Raw genomic sequence first — 9,915 nt, 5'->3', positions numbered from 1 at the left:
TATGCAGGCTCTGTCGATTTTGCCACCCTGCTTAGACTTTGCCCCAGGAATGGTGAAAGTGATTTTGCATCCTCATCCTGATTACCTGTCTAAGGTGCCTTTTTCGGCTATACATCCTGTCACGCTTGAGGCCTTCTGCTCTCCGCCGTTCACGACGCCGGAACAGGAGAGATCTCATAGACTATGTCCAGTCCGTGATCTTCAGGCCTACGTCCACCGCACTAGCTAGTAGCGTAAGTCAGAGCGACTTTTCGTCTGTTATGGGGGCCGCAACTGATACTGCCGCCACTAAGTGGACCATGTCACATTGGGTCAGGGATGCTATTGCTCTTGTCTATGAGGCGCGCGGTCAAGCTTCGCCAATGGCTTTAAGGGCTCACTCCACCAGAGGGGTCGCCTCCTCTGCTGCCTTGGCAAGAGGTGCCCCTTGCAGTTTATTTGTGATGCGGCAGGCTGGTCCTCTCCGCACACATTCATAAGATTTTATAGTTTGGATGTTCATGCCACTCCGGGCTCTCATGTCCTTGAGTCGACATCGCAAGCTAATGTCTAGACCTTCTAACGTTCTTGTGAAACACACCTGCACAACCGTGGGAGTCCAGACATGTTCAAGCACGGCGGCGTGGGTATTCTCGTTCCCAATGCGCTGAGCAGCGCAGCATCGATTGTAGCTTTCGAAAGGGAACGTCTCCGGTTACTTAACTGTAACCTTGTTCCCTGAGAAAGCGGAACGAGATGCTGCGCTACTTTGCCGTGCTGAAGATGTCCCAGGACTGCTCTTCAGACAAAATATCCTGACGATGCACCTGTGGCTCATCTACTTATAGCCTCGTGTCGCGGGGGCGCGCCGATGACGTCACCGACCGAGGCTATATTACCTCCGGGTCAATTTCATTGACGTGTTATACACAATATTCACAGCTGGTCACGATAAAATATGTTCCCAATGCGCTGAGCAGCGCAGCATCTCGTTCCGCTTTCTCAGGGAACAAGGTTACAGTTAAGTAACCGGAGACGTTTCAAATTCCACAGCAAGCGTTCTCCAAACAACCCATAATAGCTGACTTCCTGTTGGGCTAGTGTATAACTTAAGAGTGCGAAAGTTGTTCGGCCCGATGAGATCTATATGTGTACCGAGTTTCATATTAATTCATGCAAGCTAGTTTGATCTATGGACCAAGTTTTCGGACCCCATTCAAGGGGGCGCTGTTGAGCCCCCCTGCCACGCCCGGGTACCAGCTTCAGCCCGGCCCTGATGGCCGCAGGTTCTGACCTGTGTGCAAAGTTTCAAGAGTTTTCGAGCACGTTAAGGGCCCCAAAAGCCCCTGAAACCTTGAAAAACAATTATAAAAGCAAATCTCTCCTAACAGACAAATCCCCCACACCCCACACACACACACAGAGATACAGAGAGAGAGAGAGAATTCTCCAAAAATACACATTCAAAACCTAAATATCTGACTTCCTGTTGGTCGTAGCTAATGACTGTAAATTAGAAAGTTGTCCGGCTCGATGAGAACAATATACATACCGATTTTTGTGACTCTAGGTAAAACTAAGCCCCCATTTTTGACCAAAGGTGGCACTACTGAGCCCCTCACCACACCCTGTTTCTGAAACTTTGCACATGTCTACGGGCTAATAAATGTGATGTGTCTGTCGAGTTTCATCCAATTTCAATCATCTTAAGAGTCTCAAAAGCATCCGAAAAGAATATTGAAGTTTGATGTGTTGCCACGGCAACAGTATCCAAGATATCAAAAATCCTTTCACAGGTCTACATCTGCGGTTTGTTTACATTATACACATAAAGTTTGAATCAAATCGGGTAAAAATAAGAGGGTGATTTCAAAGCATTTTGAAAGTGACACACTTCCTGCTGCCAGTTGGTGGCACTATAACTTTGACTCACAATAGTCACATCCATGTGATTGGCCTCTTACAACGAACACACTGCTGAAGTTTCATCAAGATCAGTTAATGTATGCAGAAGTTATTACACACTTCCTGTGTCCCTTATTTGCCATAAATTCGTTTCCTCGCCACGGCCAAACCGTTCGAGATATCAAAAATCCCCTGGCAATTTTTCATCCTCAATGTCTTGACTTCATGCACACCGAGTTTGGAGGCGATTGGGTGAATTTACTAGTAGAAGTGTTTCAAATTCCTGAGCATGCGTTTCCAAACAACCCATAATAGCCGACTTCCTGATGGGCTGGCGTAAAACTTAGAGCATGAAAGTTGTTCGGCCCGATGAGATCTATATGTGTACCGAGTTTCATATTATTACATGCAAGCGTGTTTGATTTATGGACCAAGTTTTTGGACCCCGTTCCAGGGGGCGCTGTCGAGCCTCCCTGCCACGCCCGTGTCCCAGCTTCAGCCCGGCCCTGATGGCCGCGGGTTCTGACCTGTGTGCAAAGTTTCAAGAGTTTTTGAGCATGTTAAGGACCCCAAAAGTGCCCGAAAGTCAAAAAAAAATATATATATATATAGCTGCGAGCAGAGATTGCGGACCCAAGCCGGTGGCACCGCCACCCTTGTGCCTTTAGTTACACTATGCTAAACTATTCTTTATCATAGGATGCTAAACTATGCATGCTAAATGCAAAACCGTTTGAGATATTTAATTTCCGTTCACACTTTAGCATCTTAAATGTATTTTCATCATGTTGAAAAATTTTGGTGTGAATAAAATAAACCACTTAAGGGGAGTGGGTAAAAATTCAGAGGCTGATTTTGCAAAGTAATCCACATTCAAAACAAAATATCTGACTTCCTGTTGGTCGGAGCTAATGACTGTGAATTAGAAAGTTGTCCGGCTCGATGAGACCAATATATGTACTGATTTTTGCAACTGTGGGTAAAAGTAACCCCCCCCCCCCATTTTGTCAAAAGCATTTTGAAAGTGACACACTTCCTGCTGCCAGTTGGTGGCGCTATAACTTTGACTCACAAAGGTCACATCCATGTGATCGGCCTATTACAACGAACACACTGCTGAAGTTTCATCAATATCAGTTAATGTATGCAGAAGTAATAACACACTTCCTGTTTCTATTTTCTCGCCATAAATTTGTTTCCTCGCCATGGCCAAACCGTTCGAGATATCAAAAATCCGTCCGCAATTTAGCATCCTCAATGTCTTGACTTCATGCACACCGAGTTTGGAGGCGAATGGATGAATTTCCTAGGAGGAGTACATCAAATTCCAAAGCATGCGTTTTACAAACAACCCATAATAGCCGACTTCCTGTTGGGCAGGCGTAAAACTTAGAGCACGAAAGTTGTTCGGCCCGATGAGATCTATATGTGTACCGAGTTTCATATTAATTCATGCAAGCGTGTTTGATATATGGACGAAACACTTTTGTGTTCACTCGTGTTCACTCGTGTTCCAATATCAATGGAAAAAATCATCCTCTTCACACGCGCAAAAATGTGCTTGGAAACATCACAGTGGAGCAGTGCTTACTGTGAATATACGAATTGTACTACTGACTATTTAGAGCAGTGTAATTTTTATATGTTAGGTTGACTATTTTATTATTATATTTTATGAAGGCTATAATGAACAGGCTGCGATGTCAAGATTGCAATGCTGGAATGTGTGTGTGTGTGTGTGTGTGTGTGTGTGTGTGTGTGTGTGTGTGTGTGTGTGTGTGTGTGTGTGTGTGTATGTGTGTTTATGTTTTTCTATCCCGGTGGGGACTTCAGCCTGAATGCACACAGACTCATGGGGACTCGTGTCACAGTGGGGACCTAAATAGAGGTCCCCATGGTTAAACAACCTTATAAATCATACAGAATGAGTTTTTTTGGAAATGTAAAAATGCAGAAAGTTTTCTGGGATAGGTAGGTTTAGGGGTAGGGTTAGTGTGAGGAGATAGAATACACAGTTTGTACAGTATAAAAACCATTAATCTATGGAGAGTCCCCACAAAGATAGTAAACCGTTTGTGTGTGTGTGTGTGTGTGTGGCGTGGGCGCGATGGAACAGTGGACACATAAAAACATACTCCGTCATTATACAGGACGACATTCAAACTGCAAAGTGTTAACTTATATTTGTGTACAGTCGCAATAAAACACAACATTGTGCTTTTGTAAAATAATTTCAAGCAATCCACCCCCCGAAAGGCGCTAATTTTAAAATTAAACTAAAATGCTCATGGCTGCACGGGAATTCATAATGGTGCGCATCCACGACGAGCAACGAGCAGAACAGAGCGATCGTTGTTCAGTTAATTCCTACTTCAATAGGAATTCATTTGAAACGCCCGCTCAACCACTATCAATGTCAGTGAGGACGAACATATTTTACTTTCGTTTTTAAGTTGGCGATTCAAAAGCCCACAGCGGTGTCACACGTCGATTAACCGGTGGTAAAATATTCTCACCATCACATACCTAGTATATTTTTATGTAGATACAATAGGCCTACCTGATTTTGAACACAAGAGGGCAGTATAGCCCTATGTATGACTTGACTTTTATGGGACTAAATAGTACAATTACTATTTTTAAACTTATAAATAATTATTAAATTGAAAAAAAAAAGAATAAAATGGGTTTGGTTGTGATATTTGTATACTTTTATATAGAAATAAATGGTGTATAATTACATTTTTAGAAGATGAGGCTTTTAGTGTTTCATTTTTGTACTTTTCTTTAGTCCCTAACTATAGCAAAACCGTTTGAGATGTTTAATATCCGTTCACAATTTAGCATCTTTAATGTATTTTCATCATTTTGAAAAAGTTTGGTGTGAATAAAATAAGCCAGTTTGGAAGAGTAGCTAAAAACTCAGAGTCTGAAATATCCAAAAAATCCACATTCAAACCAAAATATCTGACTTCCTTTTGCTCTGAGCTAATGACTGTAAATTAGAAAGTTGTCCGGCTCGGTGAGACCAATATATATACTGATGTTTGTAACTGTTGGTAAAACTAACCCCCCCACTTTTGTCAAAAGCATGTTGAAAGTGACACACTTCCTGCTGCCAGTTGGTGGCGCTATAACTTTGACTCACAATAGTTACATCCATCTGATCGGCCTCTTACCACGAACACACTGCTGAAGTTTCATCAAGATCAGTTAATGTATGCAGAAGTTATTCCACTTCGTGTTTCTCTTTTCTCGCCATAAATTCGTTTCCTCGCCACGGCCAAACCGTTCGAGATATCAAAAATCCGTCCGCAATTTAGCATCCTCAATGTCTTGACTTCATGCACACCGAGTTTGGTGGGGATGGGATGAATTCTCTAGGAGGAGTACTTCACATTCCACAGCAAGCGTTTTCCAAACAACCCATAATAGCCGACTTCCTGTTGGGCTGGCGTGAAACTTGACAGAGGGAAAGTTGTTCGGCCTGATGAGATCTATATGTGTACCGAGTTTCATATAAATTCATGCAAGCGTGTTTGATATATGGACCAAGTTTTCAGACCCTGTTCAAGGTGGCGCTGTTGAGCCCACCTGCCACGCCCATTTCTGAAACTTTTCACATGTCTACTGGCTAATAAGTGTTATGTGTCTGTCGAGTTTCATCCAATTTCAAGCATGCAAAGAGTCTCAAAAGCATCCGAAAGTAATATTATAGTTTGATGCGTTGCCGCGGCAACAGTATCTAAGATATCAATAATCCTTTCACAGGTCTACATCTGCCATGTATTTACATTATACACACAAAGTTTGAAGCAAATCGGGTAAAAATAAGAGGGTGATTTCAAAGCATTTTGAAAATGACAAACTTCCTGCTGCCATTTGGTGGCGCTATAACTTTGACTCACAATAGTCACATCAATGTGATCGGCCTCTTACAACGAACACACTTCTGAAGTTTAATCAAGATCAGTTAATGTATGCAGAAGTTACAACACACTTCCTGTGTCCCATTATTCGCCATAAATTTGTTTCCTCGCCACGGCCAAACCGTTCGAGATACCAAAAATCCGTTCGCAATTTAGCATCCTCAATGTCTTGACTTCATTCACACAGAGTTTGGTGGCGATCGGATGAATTCCCTAGGAGGAGTATTTCACATTCCATATCCGTTCACAATTTAGCATCTTTAATGTATTTTCATCATTTTGAAAAAGTTTGGTGTGAATAAAATAAGCCAGTTTGGAAGAGTAGCTAAAAACTCAGAGTCTGAAATATCCAAAAAATCCACATTCAAACCAAAATATCTGACTTCCTTTTGCTCTGAGCTAATGACTGTAAATTAGAAAGTTGTCCGGCTCGGTGAGACCAATATATATACTGATGTTTGTAACTGTTGGTAAAACTAACCCCCCCACTTTTGTCAAAAGCATGTTGAAAGTGACACACTTCCTGCTGCCAGTTGGTGGCGCTATAACTTTGACTCACAATAGTTACATCCATCTGATCGGCCTCTTACCACGAACACACTGCTGAAGTTTCATCAAGATCAGTTAATGTATGCAGAAGTTATTCCACTTCGTGTTTCTCTTTTCTCGCCATAAATTCGTTTCCTCGCCACGGCCAAACCGTTCGAGATATCAAAAATCCGTCCGCAATTTAGCATCCTCAATGTCTTGACTTCATGCACACCGAGTTTGGTGGGGATGGGATGAATTCTCTAGGAGGAGTACTTCACATTCCACAGCAAGCGTTTTCCAAACAACCCATAATAGCCGACTTCCTGTTGGGCTGGCGTGAAACTTGACAGAGGGAAAGTTGTTCGGCCTGATGAGATCTATATGTGTACCGAGTTTCATATAAATTCATGCAAGCGTGTTTGATATATGGACCAAGTTTTCAGACCCTGTTCAAGGTGGCGCTGTTGAGCCCACCTGCCACGCCCATTTCTGAAACTTTTCACATGTCTACTGGCTAATAAGTGTTATGTGTCTGTCGAGTTTCATCCAATTTCAAGCATGCAAAGAGTCTCAAAAGCATCCGAAAGTAATATTATAGTTTGATGCGTTGCCGCGGCAACAGTATCTAAGATATCAATAATCCTTTCACAGGTCTACATCTGCCATGTATTTACATTATACACACAAAGTTTGAAGCAAATCGGGTAAAAATAAGAGGGTGATTTCAAAGCATTTTGAAAATGACAAACTTCCTGCTGCCATTTGGTGGCGCTATAACTTTGACTCACAATAGTCACATCAATGTGATCGGCCTCTTACAACGAACACACTTCTGAAGTTTAATCAAGATCAGTTAATGTATGCAGAAGTTACAACACACTTCCTGTGTCCCATTATTCGCCATAAATTTGTTTCCTCGCCACGGCCAAACCGTTCGAGATATCAAAAATCCGTTCGCAATTTAGCATCCTCAATGTCTTGACTTCATTCACACAGAGTTTGGTGGCGATCGGATGAATTCCCTAGGAGGAGTATTTCACATTCCATTGTATGCGTTTTCCAAATAACGTATAATAACCGACTTCCTGTTGGGCTGGTGTAAAACTTAGAGCATGAAAGTTGTTCGGCCCGATGAGATCTATATTTGTACTGAGTTTCATATTATTATATGCAAGTGTGTTTGATTTATGGACCAAGTTTTCGGACACCATTCCAGGGGGCGCTGTCGAGCCCCCCTGCCACGCCCGGGTACCAGCTTCAGTCCGGCCCTGATGGCCGCGGGTTCTGATGTGTGTGCAAAATTTCAAGAGTTTTCGAACATGTTAAGGACCCCAAAAGTGCCCGAAAGATTGACAAAATAATAATAATAATAATAAAATATATATATATATATAAATATAGCTGCGAGCAGCGATTACGGGCCCAAGCCGGTGGCACCGCAACCCCGGAGCCTTTAGTTACCTAAAGGCACCGGGGATGGCGGTGCCGCCGGCTTTGGCCCTCCATCGCTGCTCGCAGCTATATTAATATATATATATATATTTTATTGTGTATATATATACACACACACACATATATATATATATATATATATATATGTATATAAATATCTATCTATCTATCTATCTATATATATATATATATATATATATATATATATATACACACACACACACACACATATACATATACATATACATATACATATACATATATATATATATATATATATAAGACAGAAAATATTACTTGTCTTACCTTATTCTGATTTTATGATACACTCAAAAGATTCCACAACAAATCCTTTAAATTTAATGTAAAAATAAAAACGAAAGTAAGCAGTGTTGGTTAGGGTGCATCAAATTTGAATGGGAAATTTTAATTTTAAAATATCAATTTGGCTGGCATTGCATTTTGTTCCAATTAACATAAAAATGACTTTTGCAAAGTTTTGAGGGATTCCATTGAGATTTAGGGGTGCCACCTAACACATGAACTTTGACGAAATTTCGAAAAATGTGCAATTTTTAGTCTAATTGCCAAAAGGTTGACCTGGAAATGTTGAGTACAGTGAACTTTTATACAGTAACATGTTCTATAGGGTTATCAAAGTAAAAGTTGTTTGTTTGAACCCTTTGGGCAACTTGGGCATTTCTCAGAATTCAACTTTCAAGATTGTCCATTCATTTGTCCTATAGACAAAATGAATGGAGGTCAATGGGACATGTTCATGTGGCCTTACCCTGTTAATTTACTGTAACAACTACAATGCTACTCTTAATACACATGAGACATCTACAGTGGGGAGAACAAGTATTTGATACACTGCAGATTTTTCAGGTTTTCCCACTTACAAAGCATGTAGAAGTCTGTAATTTTGATCTCTAAAGTTGACTCTACAAACTGTGAGTGACAGAATCTAAAACAGAAATCCAGAAAATCACATTGTATGATTTTTAAGTAATTAATTTGCATTTTATTGCATGACAAAAGTATTTGATACATCAGAAAAGCAGAACTTTGGTACAGAAACCTTTGTTTGCAATTACAGAGATCATACGTTTCCTGTAGTTCTTGACCAGGTTTGCACACACTGCAGGGATTCTGGCCCTCTCCTCCATACAGACCTTTCTCCAGATCCTTCAGGTTTCGGGGCTGTCGCTGGGCAATATGGACTTTCAGCTCCTCCAAAGATTTTCTATTGGGTTCAGGTCTGGAGGCTGGCTAGGCCACTCCAGGAACTTAAGATGCTTCTTACGGAGCTACTCATTAGTTGCCCTGGCTGTGTGTTTCGGGTCGTTGTCATGCTGGAAGACCCAGCCACGACCCATCTTCAATGCTCTTACTGAGGGAAGGAGGTTGTTGGCCAAGATCTTGCGATACATAGCCCCATCCATCCTCCCCTCAATACGGTGCAGTCGTCTTGTCCCCTTTGCAGAAAAGCATCCCCAAAAAATGATGTTTCCACCTCCATGCTTCACGGTTGGGATGGTGTTTTTGGAGTTGTACTCATCCTTCGTGTGGACTGGAGTTTAGAGCAAAAAGCTCTATTTTTGTCTCATCAGACCACATGACCTTCTCCCATTCCTCTTCTGGATCATCCAGATGGTCATTGGCAAACTTCAGACGGCCCTGGACATGCGCTGGCTTGAGCAGGAGGACCTTGCGTGCACTGCAGAATTTTAATCCATGACGGCGTAGTGTGTTACTAATGGTTTTCTTTGAGATTGTGGTCCCAGCTCTCTTCAGGTCATTGACCAGGTCATGCTGTGTAGTTCTGGGCTGATCCCTCACCTTCTTCATGATCATTGATGCCCCACAAGGTGAGATCTTGCATGGTGCCCTAGACCGAGGGAGATTGACCGTCACCTAGAACTTCTTCCATTTTCTAATAATTGCGCCAACAGTTGTTGCCTTCTCACCAAGCTGCTTGCCTATTGTCCTGTAGCCCATCCCAGCCTTGTGCAGGTCTACAATTTTATCCCTTATGTCCTTACACAGCTCTCTGGTCTTGGCCATTGTGGAGAGGTTGGAGTCTGTTTGATTGAGCGTGTGGACGGGTGTCTTTTAG

Source organism: Scardinius erythrophthalmus (assembly GCF_964197995.2).
Source record: "Scardinius erythrophthalmus genome assembly, contig: HAP1_SCAFFOLD_88, whole genome shotgun sequence".
In the NCBI taxonomy this organism is placed as follows: domain Eukaryota; kingdom Metazoa; phylum Chordata; class Actinopteri; order Cypriniformes; family Leuciscidae; genus Scardinius; species Scardinius erythrophthalmus.
Note: the sequence above shows the minus strand (reverse complement) of the source record.